Genomic DNA, 21,605 nt, shown 5'->3' on the forward strand with positions numbered 1-21,605 from the left:
GCAGAGTTATTCAGCTGAGTAAAAACTCACTCAGATTGGGTGTCATTAAGTGCAAAAACCTTGAAGGACTTATTCCATGTTGGAGGCAAACAAAACTGAGACAACAATGAATTTTAGTCCAATCGTGTGGGTGGGGGGACCACTAGTGGCAACACTAAAGATAAAAGTAGTGGGAAATTAGGATTTCAGGTCTGGGGGTTTCTTCCAGCTTCTATAGTACTTGCTATTAAGAAGTAATCTTTTGACGATATCTATTATTTTATCTGAGGAATTACACAGATTTACATAGGAAATAGTATCGCTAAAAGAGTTATTAAAGTTGTCTCTTGTATACATTCATAGACAAGCTTAGACCATGATATTTACCAGCAAAAGTGATCAAGGTAAAATCTTTCCCAGATGCAACTTGATGCTTGCAGCAATGAGATACTACTGAAGGATGATACACTCATATTTACCGACTGCAAGTGATTCTGTCATCCTGACACCTAGCACACTCTTCATTCACAACAGGTTTATTCTACGGTAAATTTGTGTTTAAATGAGGCTCTATCTTGACTACTCGGAATTTGTGATTTTGTAACAGATTCTATTCAACTTATATCACAGACTGTGGGCTTTATTTGTGTGGTGTAATGCTTCCAGATACAGTATACTTTATATATATCCTCTGACTTGATTGATATTAATACACTTACTGGAATGCCTTCTTTTCACAAACATTTCAAACTGTGTTTTCTAAACTGAAATCAGAAGGCTTGCTTACCAATGTGAGTCACTGTGTTTTGTCTTTTCTTTTTTTTTTTTCCCCTGCAGTATAGGCTAGATGGATTATTTGGTTTTCTGGCATTCTTAAATAGTACTTTATTATATCCTGTAACTGTTCTACTTCTTGTTTAATAATTTTAGGATAACACTATTTATAAACATCAGAGTTCTTGTCATTTGTTTAGGAAAGACACCAACAAAAAATGTTTCATTAAAGAAGGAATAGAAATTTATTTTAATTCTTAACTGAGGGTAAAGCTTTGCTAGCATTTTCTTTCCCTCCTTTCTGTATTACTCTAAGATGTGTGGATCCTTTGTAATTCATTTCACTATTTCATACTGTTAAGAAACTGAACACCCTATTCGCATTCTTGTCACTGCATTTCATTTTATTTACTACTTTGATCTCCTTCAAGATCTTGCTTGATGCTGTGTTTGTCCGTTGGCTTATTGCTATTACAGTATTTCACAGCTCTCCTTTGTTGCTAAGCGCCTAGATAAATGAATCATATGACCTTGGCAGTTTCTCTCTGTTAACGCTGCTGCTGTTTTTCCTTGAAATTTTGTTCTTTGAATTGTAACAATCAGTAGGTCTAGCTAAGGCTCTACAGCTGGGCAGTTGTAGTTAAATGTGACTGTTAATCGGCTAGGTGAAGAAATTTGGCTAAACCAAGAACAGCTGGGCAACTTGCTGCCCTCAACATAAATGATTGCTTTGGCTCGAGGGTAAATTTTGAGGTGTCTTTTTTCAGTCTTTCTCAGACATTTCACTGGTATAGTGAGAATTGGTGCTCTACTCTGGAGGCAGGTATTGTAGCATGCTATCATAGTAATATTAATAGAGAACAACTTTGGCTTTTACGGTCTTTTTGCTATATAAGCAAAATTATTTTGGGGTCTCTAATGGTGAAGTAGAGCTAAGAACTTTTGCCTTTATCTTGCCTGCAGGTTTATCTTGTTTTGTTCTTGATTTTGTTGTTCTTGTTTCATTTTTTTCCCCTTTCCTATGCATCACACTGGTTTTCTCCTTGCTTTTTTCTTATGCATCCTTAAGAGAGGGTTGGAGGCCTGCTTTTGGGTTGCTTTTTTGTTTGTTTGTTTACTGTTTTTTTTTTGTCTCCTCTTAGAAACAGATATTGAATTTTCTTGAGTATTATTCAAATAGTTGGTAACATGACACTACTTTTTCATACTTGAAGACTTACACTTTCAAAAATTATCTGTGTAATTTTGAAGTAGGTTGTAATCAGAGATAAATTTGTAGAGAAGAAAATAGTAGAAAGTCACAGACAGTGGTGGCCACAGTCATTATGCTGAGTCTTGCTAATGACTGACTGGTCCAGAGAGCTGTAGCTCTCCTTTCTGGAGTGTGCTGGCAAACATCTAGTCCTACTGTGTTAAATGACAGACTGTGTTATTTTGTCTGTGCTAATCTGTTATCTCATTCGGATGGGGCCATGTCCTCTTATTATCATTTAAAACTACGAATGTGAATGGCAATGCAAGTATAATTGTAACTTTCCCTCTATTTGCATATTAATTACATTAGTGTAATTTAAGTAGTAAATGTCTCGGTACGTGTCCTGGGCATTATTTTTACTGAAGGGTGTCACTTTTCATTACGTTAAATGAATACTCATTTAATTTCCTATCTCACCTCTGAGCCCATTTTGTTAATGTCAGGATTATTCTTACATCCCTCTGAGTCTTAAATACTCCCCTTATTTTAGTATCATCTGCAAATTTAATGATCAGACTTATTACAGCTTTATCTAGACCACTGAATAAAATATGAAAATCTGCTGGTGTTAATCTACAGCCATGAGGAACTTCAGTTCTCAGTGGCTGCTTTTGCATATTCCCTGTTTTTCTGGGTACTGATTGGTAGCCTGCTACTGCTGATCCCTGAAGGCAGGCAACTACATCAGATCTGATGTCAACTGAACTGATTACACTTTTACAGGAAAAGGAAATGCCCCCAAAATCCCAAGATAAAGATCAAGGATGGGAAAGAGTCAGACTTCAGAATATTGACCTTCAGATATGAATGGTGGGTCACAAGTGCTTGATATTGGAGAAAAGTTTAAAACCCATTTTTAATAAAGATTTACTCCATCCACAACAAAAGTTTCATAATTATAACAGTGATCCATCATTCTGAATTTCCTCTGAACCTTTTTACAAACCCAGCTATGTCAAGCCTTTTGGTTTATCTAGGCTAATAACATTTTTCATTTTTTAAAAGTAACCAGATTTCTTTAACATGATTTAATCTTTCCATATCCACAATGACTCATAATGATTAAATTGTGCTTATATAATTATATCCTTTAAAATGATCTATAAATGTAACATCTCTTTCTTAAAGATCAGACTCTGAGGCATAAAAGTTCCTTTATTTGTCCCTACAGATATAAAAAACCAAAAACCAAAAAACTAAATACTAAAGGTGTTCATTGCAGGATTAGACAAGAGACTGACTGCTCTGGAAAAGAGGTTTGAAATTTGGTACTGGAAGGGATCTCCATTATTTTTACCAGAGTAGTGGGGAGAATGGCACTTGTGGACTTAAGAGCAGAATTGCTGAGAGTCAGCTTGATTTGAGAGTGTGCGAACAAACTGAGAGAAGGAACTCTGTGAAGTATTTGTGTGTGAAGATGAGAGACTTGTGAACATGCAAAAATAAAGGCACCAGGCCTTGGAGCTGGGGAGCCTGGACTGGCCTTCAGCTTGGTTAGGTGGAAGAGAACGAAGCTAGGAAATCCTTGGTGTTTATGTAAATGAAATGTATCACCAAGTCAAGAAAGAAGGAAACTGAAAGTTTAAATGCATTTTCTGAGTAAATCAATATACTAAGGTGTGGGTTTTGTTTTTTTTTTTTCCTGATATGTTCAGTACCTACCGTCAGGGCTTATAGCGTGACTCCATTTTTGAGACAAAATAATTAAATGTTATAAAATAGGACTACTGTAAGTCTGATTGTAAATTGGCTATTAAGTGCAATAAGTCATAGCTTCCTAAGAGTTAGAGCAACAGTGCACAAAAAGACGCATAATTTCTAAAATTAACATGCACTCTAGTTTGGATGTGGTGGGACCTTTGGGGATGTTTTTTTTGTTTGGGGGTATTTTGGTACCATCCTTTTGCCTTTGAATTATATGTGTCTGAGTTATCTTCTGTTACAACTAGTAAAAATTTAGAGAGCTGAAGTTCTCAACCAAGACACTGAGGGAAAGAAGACAACTGGGCAGAGACTTGACAGTGGTATATTAGTAGTGCAGGGAGTGTGAACAGAAAACTGCTGCCATATTTCTCCATTGCGGGAGGGGGGGAACTGAAAACAACAACAAAAGTCAACCAGTAGGCATTAAGTAGTCAGAACCAGGTTCAAAAGAAACCAAAGGAGATAGTGCTTCATATGCACAGCTGATCTATAGAACCTCTTGTCAAAGAATAGGGTGTGTGCCAAAAACTCAGCCACTAAAAATGGACTTCATAAGCGTGTTAGTGACTAAAATAAAGGAACTGATTGCAGTTCAGATGCGGCTTAAAATGAAGCACTGAAAGCATTGGAAGCTGGTAGAAAGCTAAGAAATGCCCTGTTCTTATATTTCATCTTTTGACATTGACTTTTTTCCCCTCAGCCAGAGTAGTTGCTTTTGTGTTGTGTTGAGCTGCAAGAAGCCACAGAATACCTGTTTTCTTGGCTGTGGGGAGAACAGAGATCTGTTGAGTTCTTCTTTTGATCTATTCCCCTTTCTTCTCTGATATGATTTGCAAGATGTGCTATTAAGACCCTGCAGCTGAAGATTTTATAGCAATGGTGTTGGAAATTGCCAATAACATATGACGTTTACAAGCTGCAGAGTCTTCTAAATTTTGCTGTAGTGAGGTTGGTAAGTGGAAACCTTCTAAAAGGAGAAGGAACTTGGGCTGTACATATCTAAAATGGTTGCAGCTGCTGTCCTTTTCTGCCCTGTGGGCCTTTCACAAATGCAGTTTGAGAGAGCAGACATACTGTGCACCATGCAGAGGAAATACAGGTAATGCTGAGGGTGGTGTTAACAGTGGGATCCAGGTGCATCCCAGCCTTGTTAGAGAGTCAGTAGCTGCAGTATTTGCTTTGCAGGTGCCTGTGGAACTACCACCACACCACCCCCACACCCCTTCTGTTATTACCTCCATCTTGCAGGATGATGCTGCGGGGTGGGGGAAAGGGCATTAAATCCATTTTTATATCCTGCAGCTGGGGAACTTAGAGTTCTGTCTGTATTTGTGGCTGTCTGTGGGTGAACTGTAAGTAGAAGCTGGGGGAGAAACCGATTTTACAAGGCTGGAAAACTACTGTTCAATAGCCTTTAGTCATCTGCAGGACCTTTTGCCAGCTGATATACCTTACTAATAGCACAGGCTAGGCATTTATAGAGCCACTGCATCCAGAGTCTCTTTCATAGACAAACTCTTCATACTCTGCAGGACCACAGCACTTGAAGAAGGCTGAGCGATCTTTATTGAGGCAGCACTGCGACCTCGCACCCTGCTGCTAACAGAGGCATAACAGCAATGGAAGATTAATTTTCTGTTTCTTTCCCCAGAGTGTGGAAGTGTATCTCTTAGGTTCAGCCTCAAATCAAAGAATGAGATGGAAAAATTCAGTTCTGCTTTCACTGTTACCCATTTATTAAGTTGAGAAGCAGTTCTATTAAATCAGGTGATATACAGTTACATTCAGTCATACTTTTATCAACTTACCAACATTTTCAAGTCGCAATGGGAAAAACAAAGTATAAGAATCCTAAATAAGAGGAGAAAAATAGGTCCTGAGGCTTCATTTCTTTATGCATTCACATTTGGTATTAATACCTCCTGGTTAGAAAATGCAGTATATTGTTTTCCTAATGCCCTTTTCCAGTCTTGACATGGACCATCAAGATAAAACTGTGAGATCTGGATGACAGGACTGTGTAGTACGCTTCTTGCACTTAATTTAACCTAGACTTACCTAGACTGGTAGAATAGTTGTAGCTAATAAAGAGCAAGAATAGAATAGTGCATCAAAATACAGTGGTTTAAAACCCCATCGGCACATTTCAAAAGTGCTACGTTCATAATAGTAGAAAGTAGGATCTGAGCTTTGAGAATTATAACAGTGACAGAGCCATGCTCCTGAACTTTCAGCCATTCATGACAGTTCCAGCAAATGCTGGGAGATTTTTCCAGACCTCTTCAAGCAACAAGAAAACAAAATGCTCACTCAGAAAATTGATTGATTTTGGTTTTCTGGTCTACTTATCCTTGGGAACTCTGAGACAGAAACTCATTGTATTTTTCTGCTACTGAAATCTGAATCCAATATTTCTGGTGAAAGAAGTTGCAAAACTTGAGAGACTTTTCCTTATCTAATTCAATCCTTGGCGACTTGGTTGAGACTTGCAAAATGAACAACTATTACTGTGAAGGACCTTGTTTAAATTTGCTGGGAGCTAGTGTAAAATGAATGTTAGTTCTCTTCAGGTGCTTAGCTGAGGGAACAGGTACACCAGATGACGTTCTTGAAGACTGGCATTAAAAACATTTTTCACCCTCAAAGGATAATTCTGCAGTTCATCCTCCGCTTTCTCTGGTAAAATTGCAAAACAATCTTTTTGCTGACTTGTTCAAGAACTTCATGCAATCTTTGTGGGTTTAATTGTAATTATTATAATTTATTATTATTTAAAAAATCTTTAGGTAGTTTAAAGAAGCATTCAAAAAGTGAATGTTTATATCTCGCTCTACCCAGTAGTTGAAGGTGGCAACCATCCTGTACTCCTAAGAGACATTTTCAAAGAGACTTTTTGCCAGTCTAAGGTTATTTTTTAGATCCCCCTTGAAACCTTGGTGGTAGGTACAAAGTAAATTCCAGCACTGCAGAAATTTTCAAAAGGGAGAACTTTGGTTGGATGTGATGATCTTAGAGGTCTCTTCCAACCTATGATTCTATGATTTAGTTTGATTGAGGGTTTTCTTTTTAAGGGTGCCAATTTGTGCAGGCATTGAACTTATGCAAGGGATAGTTCCATTTTGCATGCTACAGATAATACCATTTTTATGTTACCTTTTGATCTATGTGCCTTTTCCTGTGTGGTCATCTTAAAATACATTTTATTTTCTTTAGTTAGAAAATGTTTCTCAAGTACTTGGAACAAGTCATTTTAGAAAGTGTAGATTAAAACACTGTAGTCTGAGAAAATTAACCTGTAGTTGTGCAACTAAAGTAATGGTTTAGAGTGAAACTGATAAGCAGAGAGATAATAGGCCAGCAAGCAGGATGTCTGTAGTTCATCAAGGACTAAATGAGATATATATAAAGCAGCAGCGTAATTGTAAAATCAAGAAACATAGACTGGAAAATATCCAAAAATAACCTCTGAAGATATGTCATAAAGGGACCATGTGGTTCTGATAAAAGACTAGAATGACACTGTATTTAGCATATAGGTAAAGCAGATAAACCAGTTCAAAAGTCTTAATAGTTCGCTGATGGTATCCAGTAAAAAACATCAGCCAGCATGTAAGGAACTGATTCCGTGAGTATGAAGTAGAGCTGCGCTGTGATACTTTATATTCAAGTTGTAGGAGGGGTAGATCCTTCTAGGGTTTGGACCCAGTGCATAGGGCTATGCTTATTACTTGCCATGTTGTCTGAAGAAGCAACCCACCTGAAAAAGGAAAAACCTTAAGGACAGCCGGTCTCTGCTTGGTACAGAAACAATTTCTGCTCTAATTAAATCACTGAAGTGGCTCAGTAGGGGTTGGATCATTGACGTGTTGGCTGCAGACAATGGAAGCAGCAGACCCAAGCACTAAGTAGTAGTCAAATTTGAGCACCTTTTCTGGGAACCAGTGTGTGTTCCAGGACGCTGTGGCTTCATCAACAGCTTTGACAGATTAATTGCTCTGTACTTAGATACCAAACTCTGCCACAAGAAGGCTTCAGAAGCCACCAGACAAAATGTCACATGCTCTCCAGGAATATTTAATATCTGTTAGGGCTCTGGTTACTCTGGTCCACAGAATTGTCTGTCTCACAAAGGTGATAGGTATGTCTCCAGACACATCGGTTCCTCAGCAGATAGTTGTCTTCTAATGTCTTGGACCTATCATCTCAGCCTTACAATTACCAAAGGGCAACTAGGAGGTAATGGTATGTCAGAATTCCAGATGGTGTGGTTTTAAAAAAAAAAAACAACCAAACAATCCACGAAATCAAACAACCCAAACCCCGAACTCAGAACAGTTTCAAAAGCATTGTCATTAGACAGTCAGAAAAGAAGTACCCACAAAGTCTTGTAATACCATGTTGTCTGCTCCTGATAACAAGGGAGGTATCAACTCCTCAGATAAGCTGTGGCTGCCTAATCATCTCAGCTCCTGTCTGAAGATGCAGAGAGAGGAGTAGATTCTGTATTGTACAAAGAGCCCATACAGAGAAAACAGAGTGAAAAAGTGTAGATCTAACTGAGTATTGTCTATTCCTCAAAGACTTTTGAATGAAGAATGAATCTGTCCTGATTTTGGTTAGCTGTAGTAGTAACTACTATTCTGAATTATTTGTTCTTCAATAAAAAAAAAAAACAAACTAGCAAATTATGTATGAAAGTTATTATTTCAAAAAAAACTTTTTTTTTTTTTTGCAATGTATAGGGACCATATCTTAGCTTCAAGAAAGCATTTTGTTAATGATGTCTCTGAAGGTGGTCCATCCTTTACACTAGATATTCAGTCTCCTACCAAAAAAGAGGCAAGACATTCTGAGGGGAGGCAGGAAAAGGTTTACAGAAGACTCGATATGAGACTCAGTTCTGACTTTAAAACATGAGAAATATCTATATCCAGTTCACTAGGTACAGCAAATCATTGCAGGATTATAATTCTATCCAGGTATAAGCTTTCTTAGCATAGCTTTTCTCCTTATCTTCACTCCAAAGAGAGGACAGGTCTCTTGCATGCTAACTGCCTTGAGAAGGAATCAAGAAGAGATTAAAATTCAGAAGTATTCTTGGCACTACTATTTATAGGGTGTGTAATCTGTATTGTAACTGCTTTAGCAAAGAGAATTTTAGAAGGTCAAAATCTATTCAGGAAGCATCAGAGCTACAATCCTCATGGGACAAAACACAGCAGTTCTTCCAAAAATAAACCCAGTTACAAGAAGTCACTTTTTTATTTAGGTCTTTTCAAAATGCATCTACTAAATAAAAATCTGGTATGTTCTCTATCTTCCAAAAGCTCTAAAAATTGTCATGGAATGCATATTGTCTCTAACTGGTTATTTAAATCTCTTTGCTTTTGTGAAGTCTGTCAAGTACAATGATTTGCCATTAATTTTAAAATGTGGGTATACAATTTAAATCAAAAGCCAAGTACTGGCGATCCAGTCTCCCAAAATCCCACTTAGGCACTAAAAAGAATTGTAACATAAAATATAAATCCCAGGCAGAAATCCAGGTAGTTAATCCTCTATGTATGAAGTCATTAGGCACTAGCTAGTATGAAAGTTCCTCAGGTATGCATCTTTAGTTGTTGTTGAGGTTGTTTTTTTTTTTTTTTGGTTTGTCAGGGGTATTTTTTAAAGCCTATTTAGACACAGGCACGTATAGCCTGTTCTGATCCAAGTTTAGGCAGATAGATATAGTTCAAATGTTTAAATTTCTTGGATAATGTAAACATTTTAGGGCTTCAGTCAGTCATTAGGAAGAAGATGGTACTCTTCTTCCTGCTAATCTAGTTCCTGTTATTCTGATGGGATTGCGAAGTCTAGATTAGAGGCCATTGGAAGTTGGAAATACTTGTTGTTCCTCTAAGTAATGTAACTGTGTGAAGCAAGCAATTCCATCTGTTTCACTCTCGCCATAGACCAACCAAAATGTTGCTGACTTTTGGAGGAGCCCGAGGAAACGTTTATGTTGCGTTCAAAGTGAGCCACACAGATGTAGATGAGCCCCAGGTTTACAGCAAACTACCTGGAGAGGTTGAATTCTGTGTCTGTCAAGGGAGGAAGGACGTGCCTAATTTAGTCATATGGGACATTCTTCCAAAGATCTTCAAAGTCAGTTAACTCTCTCACTGACTGCGTATAAAACATTAGGCATACCAGAGAGGCCTGTTTACTTGATCCTAAAAGGAACTTTCGCATATCTTCTCCTTGGAGTATTCAAGTTCCATGATTGCTGGGGCTGCTGAGCACTGTGAAAGTGTCACCCATTTGCTTTTGGTAATGTAGAAAATGTGGAATGTTTTTTGGTATAATAAATGTTTAAAAGCCAATGGAGAAGTGTGGATACTGTTTGTGGCAAAAGCTGCTTCATAGATACAGGAGCACTATACAATTAAGCCTATGTAATAGTGTCTATAATGTATAAACTTATTATTTAAATTTAGTATTAAAAATACTTGACATGAGTTAAACTTTAGGACCTGTAGCCAGTGTTTCTAAACTGAATTTTATTGTCTTAAGATTTGTCAAAAAATATGGAAAAAAAGATCATTTACTACTAATAAAGAGTGCAAAAAAATTGAATCTAATGAAATTGAAGGAAAAATGTTTCAAACAATCTTTTTGAAAAAATTGACAGTATACTCTTGATGCAGAAAGTTTAGGACCAATTTAAAACCAATTAAGAAATTTAAAACCATTTTTAAAGGTGCAAGAACACAACTTCCTTTCTTCTGTCCGTTTCCTTTTGTAATCACAGTGCTTTGGCAGGAGGGTTCGACTAGATGACCTACAGAGGTCCCTTCCAACCCCTACCATTCTGTGATTCTGTGAAAATGTTTTCTGGAGGAGCGTCTAGAAACTATTCCAAGATAAGAAATTGCCACAAGAATGTTAAATGTTTGGAGGAATTTAAAACTTGAAAAGGTGCAAGAACAAAACTTCTTTCTTCTCCCCTTTTCCTCCTGTAGCTGCAGTGAAGATGTTTTCTGGAGGGGCGTCTAGAAACTATTCCAATATAAGAAATTGCCACAAGAATGTTAAATGTTTGAAGGAGTTTTAAAAACGGGGGGTGGGTGGAAACTCTAAAGTTTGCTTTGGGGACAAATCTGACTGTATCAGAGTCTCTGTGTAACTTAGCAGCATGAGCTTGTCATATAAAGCAATTACTCATCACTCAAAAAAAAAAAAAAAAAAAAAAGAAAGAAAAGTAGACTAGTGTCTTATTAATTTGTGCTGTGTTAGCTACTTTTCATCTAGTTCTTTCCCAGGCAAAACAGTTGTAGTGGATCACTATTTGGTGATTTAAACCAGAAACATTTCACAGTCCTTGTGGGCTGAAATACTAATGTCATCGCCCTTTCCACCTGCTATTCTCTCATGGTGCTTTTTAAGTTGTATGATATGTTTGACACAAAAGGCTTTCACATTTGGGAAAAGCAAAGGATCCAGTAAGACACCTGCCCAGACAAAGACAATATGAATTTATTTTTGTGGTTCACTCCCACCCATGTGAGTCAGTTCATTGGTGTTTTATCTTAGTTGATCTGTCCTCATTCAACTCCTGACCTAGTCATGTACTGACAACCAACATTGTATTCAAGCACAGGCACTGAGATGACTTCGTAACCCTACTGAAAATACAATAGCCAAATGTGCCTACGTCAAACAAGATAGTGATGGAGTCTTGTAATGACTCATGCACAAAACCAACTAGCCCAGGTGAGAAACTGCCCGGTACTTTTCCTTAGACTTTGAGGGGCAAGAGGGAGGAAGAAATGAGCAAAGCCATGTGAAACTGGGTCATCTGCCAGGGCCTGCAGCTATGTCAACACCACACCGTAACTGCCAAATGTCTCTGTGACTGCAGAGAGCAGCTCGTATTCCGTCTGGGAATAAGGAGCTATTTTTCACAATACATTGCCTTCCTTTTAATGAATAAGTTAGAATCCATTTTAAGCGTCTAATAGACTTAAAATTACTCTTTACAGCCAAATTATGATCCTGTTTTGAAGTCTGCTGGGGCCAATGCAGATACATTGCACGTGTAAATGAAATGACACTTCGGAACCATGGAGCATCTGGAGGAGACACTAGTGTCACTGCATTCACATCAGATTCAATTTGTCTTATCTATTCCTTGTTTCATGCCTTCTCCACATATCTCATGGGTATACATAGTTAACTGAAGTTAAATAACATGCAGAGAAGAAAATTCTATTACACCTTTTACCAGATCACTTACTAACAGAATTAATCACAGAATCATAGAACAGCCCATAATGGAAGGAACCTCAAAAGATCATCTGGTCCAACCTTTTATAGGTAAGGGAGTCTAAATGAGATTATCTAGCGCCCTGTGCAATTGCATCTTGAAAACCTCCTGTGATGGAGACTCGACCACGTCCTTGGGGAGCTAGTTCTAGTGATTGATTGTTCTCACTGTAAAAAGCTTCTTTCCTATATCAAGACAAATTACATGGACTTCTTCAGCCAAATTCACATAGCTGCTGTAACAGATGAATCAGAAGGGAATTAGGCTAAATGCTCAGTATTATTCTTGAGTCAGTAGAATCAAGAATAACCGAATCATCTAGAACTTTGTCCCTATAATTTCCACTCCCACAATGTTTAGCAACAGTTATCAGATAATTAGGGATACCAGGCAGTGAGTGAATTCAGGCAAAATTTTATATAAGTCATTAATGTGATCTCTGTATTACTTTCTCGGAGAAGCCAAAAACTTTCTTTAAATCAACTTTCCTATCAGAAACAGTTCTAGTATCACACATATCTTTCCTGAGCTGTCACTGACACTTGTGTTTGGGAGCATTCACATTCCCTAAGTATAAGATCAGTCTGTTCTGTTGTTGATCCAATATCTAGACAACTATCTTTAGGCAATTGCAAACAGAAAACTTTAACTACTGGTTATTTTTACTGAATACCTCGGTAGAAGAATAGCTGACATTCCTCATAGTTTATTGATTGCTAACAATCTTTAAGGGTAGCAGAACATGTGATATGGAGTCTTGGATTCAACATTTGTTTTGAATGATGACTTTTCTGACTATAGATATAGAAGAAAATAAATAAATGAGTCTGCAATTTATGGTTAAGGCAGTGGGAGTTTTGTTTCCTAGTGTGGTGGGATATCTGTAAGGTAGCCTATGCTTCTGCACAGACTTCTGTGATATTTTATGTACTCTGTATAACCTTACTCATTTGTCAGATTAAGCTCATGTGTATGTTTGTATGTTTTCACACAAAAATTAACAGAACATTTGAAAGATCTTTTGCTGGCTTTAGTGAGAATCTAGTTTGGGTTTTGGTTTGGGTTTGTTCAGTTGTCTGTTTCTTGAAGAAAGATATTTGTGTAATACTGTAATGGGATCAATACAAGCAAATTCTATCATTTCATCTATCCCATCCATGCAAGGAAGGAGACACACTCCAGCCCTTTGTCCACTTTTTATTTGGATGCAGTGTCTACTCTCTGACTGCTAAAAAAGGAGTCCACTTGTTCCCTCCCTCCCTTTAGAAAAACGGTGGTAGCCCAAATAGCACCACTTTGACATAGCTTTCATATCACTACTGGTATTCAGTGTTGGAGAGCCCCAGTATAGACCCTGTTTCCAGGTTTTTTAGTGAGCTATGCAATGAAAAGAGTCTCATGACAAGCTGCATGTGGAGCACTGGACCTCAGAGTCAAAGCAGAGAGTTTCGGCATTGCTTTGTGCTACAAGGGCAGCTCACTTAGTGCCTTAGAAGTCGTCTATGTTCAAAGAATCACACTTTGAGAACCACTGATGTAGACCATGGAACGGGTTGTGTATCTTTCTATGAAACCAGTTGCATAAATTTCTGTGTAAAAGCATTTTAAAATAATCTTTTAAGAAAATAAATACCTTGAAGTTAATTTTCCCTTTGATTTTCATAGGCATTTAACACTAGTTTAGAATGGATAGAGTGTCTAGATAGAATAGAGATTTTTCATTTGATGAAAATTTATTCTTTGAATTGAAAGGGAATGGTTTTAGAACAATGCTAAGAGTAGTGCTGTCCTTAAGACCAAAATGGAAACTTTTAAAAAGTGATATAAATGCTTCCAAGGGTAGAAAAACTGGATAAATTCAACTAAAGTTCAGGTTTTTCTATGTTTTAGAAAAAAAAAAAAAACCCACAAAAAAATCCAGCAGCCTGTCTTTCCTGAGTTTCTTATTGCCAGTATACAGATAGTGATACTGAACTAAAAGAAAAAGGATCACATATTTTAATTTCAAAGCATTGCTTTCTTAAATTTAGAAAGCATGCAACTCTATCAACTCAAAATTGCTAATAACAAGGAATCAGCTTTGAACAATAATAACTTCAAAAAAACTCTCAGAATAAATGTGATTAATCTGTCATTTGTAATATTCTGAAGTCAAGTTGTAGTAATACGTTACTAAATATTGAAACACCTAAATCAGTAAGTCAGATATTTAGCTTCAACAATGGACTAAATTTCCTCTGTTACATCCATCAAAGAATTGGTAATGAAGCACAGAGTGTTTCACAAATACATACCTACTTCATGGGATTGTGTGTCAGTGCATGTGGAAGAGATAAAAGTCTTCTGGAAGAAGTTCAAAGGAAATAGCATAGTAACTATGGAAACAAAAGCCCTTCTGCCCTTATGTTGAGAAGAAAAAAGATTAAGTTAGACTAAATGAACCTCTTCCTTTTAGTACCAGTTTGGCCAAGACAGATTTGTCTTCCAGAGCTGATGAAGCTTTGAAAGAGATAATGATGAGATATCTCCATAAAACTCCAAATGCTTTCCTTATGACCTGGGTACAGACTTGAAATGAGCACCTTACAGCATCATTCACTCACATATGATTGAAATCAGGCTCCATTTCAGAAAGCTCTTCCTTACATTTGGCTGGAGTTCCAGTTTTTGTGCCAAATATGGGAATTGGCCATTTCAGTTTTAGTATGGCTCAGACTCTGGACTTTTTCATAATAAATAAATAAACTTCAGAAGTTCAATATTGCAGAAATTTCAACTTTGAGTCAACAAATAAGAAACATGAGCTTCTATATTCCAGTCCTTACATAAACCTTTGGATAACATTTTAGTATATTAAGAATAACCTAATCATAGTTACAGAAAGATGACAATATAAGAAAATGTTACAAGAGGACTGGAATCATAAAGGGTGAAATTTGTGCAAGAATTGTGTTCAATCTCAAATTCTTCAACCGTTTCACCATGTTAAGAAGGGGATGGGCAGCAAAAGCATAGGTGTACAAGTTACATAGTACAACACCATGTGTCCCATGCTACTCTGAAACATCTTTTTCCTTCTTTTTTTTATTTGTTAATTACAAAAATATGGGATTTCTTTATACTTTTGTCTCACTTATCTCTTTTAGGTTCATCCTTATTCTTTTATTTATCTATTTTTCCTCCATTCTGAAAAAGGAGGGGAGATAGGTGCAAGCTTGTCCACTTTGGTTTGAGCAGTGTCAGAGTGTGGCGATTAGGAAATATTACTTGTCCCAGATGTCCTGGAAAACCATGGGTATATTTTTGATTTTTGTTGTTAATTGTCTGAAGAAAGTTCTTGAAATGTATCTGTCCTGTATGGCTTCTGTTATATCCTGAAAGTCTCATTTGCCCATTCCTGAATTTTTTTCCTTCAATTTAGCCTTTCATTACTTTATGTTTTCATGATATTATCAGCTGAGGTTATGCGTCATATTATATGGTAGATTACTTGCTTTTGCATCTGCCGAATGTAAATGACTTGAAGTACTGAGTAGTGGTTTTGCTCTGTATTAAAAATATTGTGTAAAAAGTATACTGAACTTAATGTGAATTGGAATATACTTCTGTAGACTCATCTATACTGTATTTTAAAATGATAATAACCATTTTTTAAACTTGAAGCATTTACTCAAAACTGTGAGCATTTTCTTCCCATGCTAGTGAGCCATCAAGTATTATGAATAAGTTCTCTGCAGGTAAAATTTTACATGCAAGCTTTAGAGAAATTTTTGGCTTTTGATCATCTTTTCAGGATTCTTACAAAACCCATAAGGCCTTTTAAGACATCAGAATGACTACAGAAAAATGGTGTTACCTATTCCAACAGCCTCATCTCTGAGGCAGCTCAGGACACAGTTTTGCAAGAGAGGTCTAAAGCCACACTTGCCTTTTTTCATTCTGCATTATAAGCTTACAACTGTTGTGTTTTAACCCAGCAGTCAGCAACTAAGGCCTGACAGCCTCTCGTTCACCCCTCCTCTTCCCCCCTGGTGGGATGGGGAGGAGAAATGGACAAAAGGTAAAACTCGGGTTGTGATAAAGACAGTTTAATAGGAAAATGAAGGAAACTCTAAACATCAGTGTTATCAACATTCTTCTCCCACTAAATCCAAAACACAGCACCTACTGAGAGGAAAATTAACTCTATCCCAGCCGAAAACAAGACAACGTGCTAGCTGTTGTATCACTCAGAATGAATGGAATTTACTGTAGGAAATGTATAGCAGTAGGATTTACTTATCTTTATCAGAAAGGCTTTTAATTTAGCTAACAACAATGCCTTGTCAGGGGAAGCACCACAAAGCACTTTTCTTGGATTATGGGAAATAACTAATGAGTCTTTGCTACCAACATCTTCTCTGTATGTCAAGAATAGAGCTTAAGGTAGCAATGAAATGAATAGACTGTTGCACTTAAAAGTGCAATCAAAGGTATTATAGTACTCTGTCTTGTTTACGCATAGTTAATTAAGTGAATGTTTAATCTCTGCCCACAAAAACTAATCAAAACAAAAAAAAAAACTTCCACAACATGCCTCTCCGGTCTTATTCTCTGTCCTTAGCTTTCCCTGCATAAAATGAGAATTGTTACAATTGCCATCCTTCTACAGAAGACTTGGCAATTGATAACTCAGCAGGCATAATGAATAGCTTTTTCCAGTTTGGGTCTGTGGCCCAAGGCAGAGATAAAGCTCTAAGATCATCCCATTCTCCTTTTCTACTACATAATTATTTCGCTACAGCAGCACCTTGGAGCTATAATCAAGCCTGAGATTCCTTGATGCTACAGCACATACAATTACAGAACAAAGAGAGGTCTCCGCCTCACCATGCTGACACACAGACTAGTAAAAAGAGAGGCATGAGATGGGTAGAGACTGATGCAGGAACAGAATGAAAAGAGAAGTGATATTAACCAACCTATGACAGTCTGGGATCTCTCTGTGTACATGGTCAGGTTTTTGCACTGCAGAGATTAAGTTTTGCAGGCTGGCTTGCAGAGGAAGAAAGTAACTTTGCAGACCTTTATGGGGAGATCCTCTTCAGTGGCTGTGAGTGCTGAGGTTGTGATTGCACTTGCAGCTTTTTGGCAGAGCAAAGCACTCATAGCTGTTCCAAAATCCCCAGCCATGCTGCTTCCATGGTTGGTTTCCTTAGCAAAGGGTGCTTGAAAAGCAGAGCTATTGTGTAATGTATTTTCTGCATTGCAGGGCTTCAAGAAAGAAGTCTCTCAATTTACAATTTGCTTTGCATTTAAAAACTAAATTTACCACACTTTTGAACTATCTTAGGCAGCTTGGCATCATTGCACAAACGGGGTGCTGGCTCCATTACATACAAGATAGTGTCTAAAGACACAAGCAATGTATTTCAAACTTGCTCAAAACTAGTTACCAATTCTGCTTTCTGATCTATACTTTTCTTGAAATTATATCTCTGCATTCATAGACTTTCAGAGCTTGGGAATATTATTCTATTCATAATTATTCTTCCATGCAATTTCATAATTGCAGGAGGTGAACTTCTTAAAAGAATTCAATTTTTAAATCAGCAAAAGAGCCCCTCTAACAAAGTTAAAGTTGTCTTTGAATATGTGACACAATCATGATACTTCTTGTAAGGTTTTAAAGGCAGAAGGACTAAGAAGGATGAGAAAGATATTTTAATATTGCTACTGTGCTTTCAGAGAACCCACGAGGTGTCCCCATCCATACGGTGCCATGAATCTCTACTTCGGTTTGAGTAATCTCAATCATTCAACAGTGATGTACTGGTGCTGGCAGTGAACCAGTCTTCAATATCAAAACAAAGGATAAAAATAATCCGTTCTTTTTCCAGAGTTATTTCACACCCTTTACTTCAGCTGACTGCTTCTATTTTCACCTACAACCCTACTGTCAGCTGTGTTATTTCTATGTGAAGAAATAGCCATGGACAACTAGACTTGATCTTTCCACTTTTTTAAAGGACATCTAACAGTCTTATTCTACTATTTGTTTGAAGTTATAATCTAAGTAATAGTACATTAAAATTGCACTATACAACCTGGTGACCTAGCTCTAAATTGAAGTAATTTTCTGCACCATGTTCTCTCACTCACCTATTTTCTTTATGCTATTCTGAAATCTGTTATAATGATAATAATATCTGGGTGCTAAGCAGCATGTGCTTCTAACCCCTTTCAGATCTGTATATAGTTAGAAAAAGGTCTTAAGGCCTGTCAACTTCTTTGTCAACTAGTGATATGCACTATGCTGTTCCAAATTAAGCTTATTTTTATATCCCAGTGAGGGAGTTAATGTTGACATGGAGTTAAACATGTGCAAACATGTTATGATGTCATCGTAATGAGTACGTCACATCATACTGCTTCTTCCTTAACCCCTCTTTTTTTCTAAGGGGTTTCCAAGTAAGTTAGGGAAACAGGTGCTCTAAGGTGGGTGCAAAGCCAATGGGGTAACTGTACCTAGAGTGTAGGCATCAGTTGTTAGCTGTCTCACTGGAAGGGTGTGTTCACTGCAGGTTTTCACTGATCTTCTCTGATTCTGGTACTGTTCTGTATTTCAACGAGGATCAATAGAATAGTATGTTCACTGAACTGTCCAGCAGTTGCAAGTGAAGAGTAGCTAAAACTCTTTTGGAAGATGGGATTGTATTTCAAAGTATCGTAGTAAGCTGGAGAAATAATAATAATAGCAATAAAAAGAATTTATTTTAGTTTATAATTATACTATTTGAATAATAATATAATATGTTTATTGTTGTTATTATTATGACTATTATCAAAATATCTGTTTTATTTTGTTTTTTAAACCTGTGCAAAGTTCTGTCCTCAGTAGAAATCATTAAATGCACACGGACAGGTTGGGGATTTTCTGCGAAGTAGTACTAGTTACTGTGAAACGTGTCTGGCTTACTGTGAGTTACAAACTGAATGTGAACCAACACCATCAGACTGCTGTTAAAACAAACATTTTAGGAATTGGATAAAGGAATGTAATTTGTAATGCATTCAATATAGCATCTCTGTTTTACCTAGTACTACAGTATTAGTAGCAGCTGGAGTATTTTGTCCTCTTTTGGGTATCACATTTAAGAAATACCATTGGAAATTGTACAGAGGAGAGCAATGAAACTTACTGCAAATTTTGAAAACATGACCTGTGAGGAAAAGCTGAAAGAAATTATTGTTCAGTTAAGAAAATAATAAACTACAGGGTGACAGAAATCTTCCAACACCTCGGTGTTATCTACAAATGGGAAGAGCGCGCAACATTTTCTCTCCATTTGCCTATGATGAGGAATAAAGGGTAGGCAGCACAATACTAAAATTAGGCAGATTTAAACAGTTTATCTAAGCATCAAATATAACAGTAAGGACAGTAAAGAATGGGAACCAACCAATAGTTTAACTGATATACTTTAAGCCAATTGGGCAAACATCCTGGGAATGATTCTGAAATAATGAATTCTGACATGGAACAGCAGGTTGGACTAGATAAGCTTACAGGGTGCCTTTCACCCTTATTTTTTGTATTCCATTAAAAATTCATGTGACTCTTTAGTATGATTTCAGAAGTTACGTAGATAAGACTAGCCAAAGGTAAAGTTAGGAAAAGATAACTGTTGGGGTGTTTTTTCTTCTTCTTTTTAAACAGTAAGTGTAGTTTGAGGAAAATATTTTTAATTGAATAATAAGTAGGAAAACTGATACAATTGAGAAATTTCAGTGTCACAGAATAAAAAAAAAAAATACATATCCCCAACTGTTGCAGTGCAGATAGCATGTGTCTGCACTGTGTGAAAAGGCTAATTGTAATTTTCGCCTTTGGCAAAGACACAAAGTGTTTTTTTTGCAGTTTAGTATTTCTAATCACATTGTAATTGCAACTAAATCAAACAGATTGTATCACCACCTGCCAAGTCTCATGTTTACTGTAGCACACTTTGTAGCAGTTCTGTACCAGTCTATTTCAGTTCAAACACGTAAGCCCTAAAATAATTGGAATATATGGCACATATACAAGAAATAAAACTTCAGATTTTAAGAAATTCAGTAAAATGACAGGGGTTTTCCACAAGAATTGAAGAGATGGACAATTTACGGTGGAAACATAGGAAGGCAGTACAGAACAGCTGTTGCATATAAAATGTAGGATAACTTTCTTCACTTTTAAAAGTGTTGGGAGTGTCATTGTGGTATATAGGTATAATGCAAGGCTTGGTCTAATTCACATTGCTGCACAATCCTGTAAGGATAAAGATAAGAAAAAATGCTTGAAATTGGGAACTAACTAGCAGAAGGGAAAAGAACATAGAACTACATCAAATATGCCAGCTAAAAATCGCAGAAAATGTGGTGGAAAGAATTATATTGCAATGTCCGTCTTTCTAAAAATACACCACAAGGCACTGAAAAACCAGCCTCTGTGTGTTTACCAACCAGAAGTAAAATCTGTTCTCAAATGCATGGCTTGCTCATACTTCACTAGATTTCATGCTTTCTTCCTTTACTGGTGATGTACAAGCGTGTCAATAACTAATGGTGTTTTGTTAAAAGAGCAAGAAGGTTTTCTCTTTTAATGAAATATACAAATGAAACAAATTCAATTGCAAAAAATAAGCCAACCTGAAAATCATTACAAAATCAAATAAAGGCCACAAACAAATTGTCTTCAGTTATTCTTTTGACTGCACTTTAAAACATTTGTAGAAAGTGAGCAATTATCCTTCAAAGCCCAGGTGGAAGTAGGCAAGCCTGCACGCACATGGGCAGAATCCATCCTTGTAAGTCCCCCAGCTGAAGTTCGTGAATGTTCAGGAGGAAATCATGCATCACTTCAGTAATACTCAGAGTGAGGAAAAAGGGGAAAACAGACTAGTTTTAAACCAGTTTGTACAAATGATCCCTTGGTTTCCCTGGAGGGCCGAAGAAAGAGAGCACCTTTTTCAGTTTGTTTATTGACAGTAGAACTCCCCAGTGGCCTTCTATGATCCAGCTCCCAGTTTGCTCTTTATACAGCAGCTTCACACAAGTGTCTACCCCAGATGGTGGCTTTAGAAATGGGGTGGTAAGAAGGGAAGAAAAATTAAATTCTTGAGGAATAGCAAGCTGCTGTCCAATTTTGTTTCTAAATATGGTCTTACTGGGTTTTTTGATGCCTTTCCAGTTTCTTTTACTGTAGGAATAGATAAATTCACTTTACACAGGTTTACTGATGCTTAACTAAAAATTAGAAGTCTTAGGGTTTTGTTGGTTATATTGTTTTGTTTATTTTTTTTTCTAATTTTTGCACTGAACTTTTATTTCCTAGAGAGTTGCAGATAGAAACTAGCAGTTCCACTGCTTATCCCAAGGGATGATAAAGAAAAAAGAAAAAAAAAATCTCTGTGGTAAGGTCAGTGAGTCAGGAAATTTTATTCTGATCGAACAAATTGTATTCAAATAAGACATATGTGCGGTCTTCGAGAATGGGATGTGTTTTATGTTTCGAAGTGCTGAGTAAAGCATAAGCAGGCAGTATACAGATAAGTGAAAAAGTTA

The sequence above is a fragment of the Opisthocomus hoazin genome, chromosome 4, assembly GCF_030867145.1.
Source record: "Opisthocomus hoazin isolate bOpiHoa1 chromosome 4, bOpiHoa1.hap1, whole genome shotgun sequence".
Lineage (NCBI taxonomy): Eukaryota > Metazoa > Chordata > Aves > Opisthocomiformes > Opisthocomidae > Opisthocomus > Opisthocomus hoazin.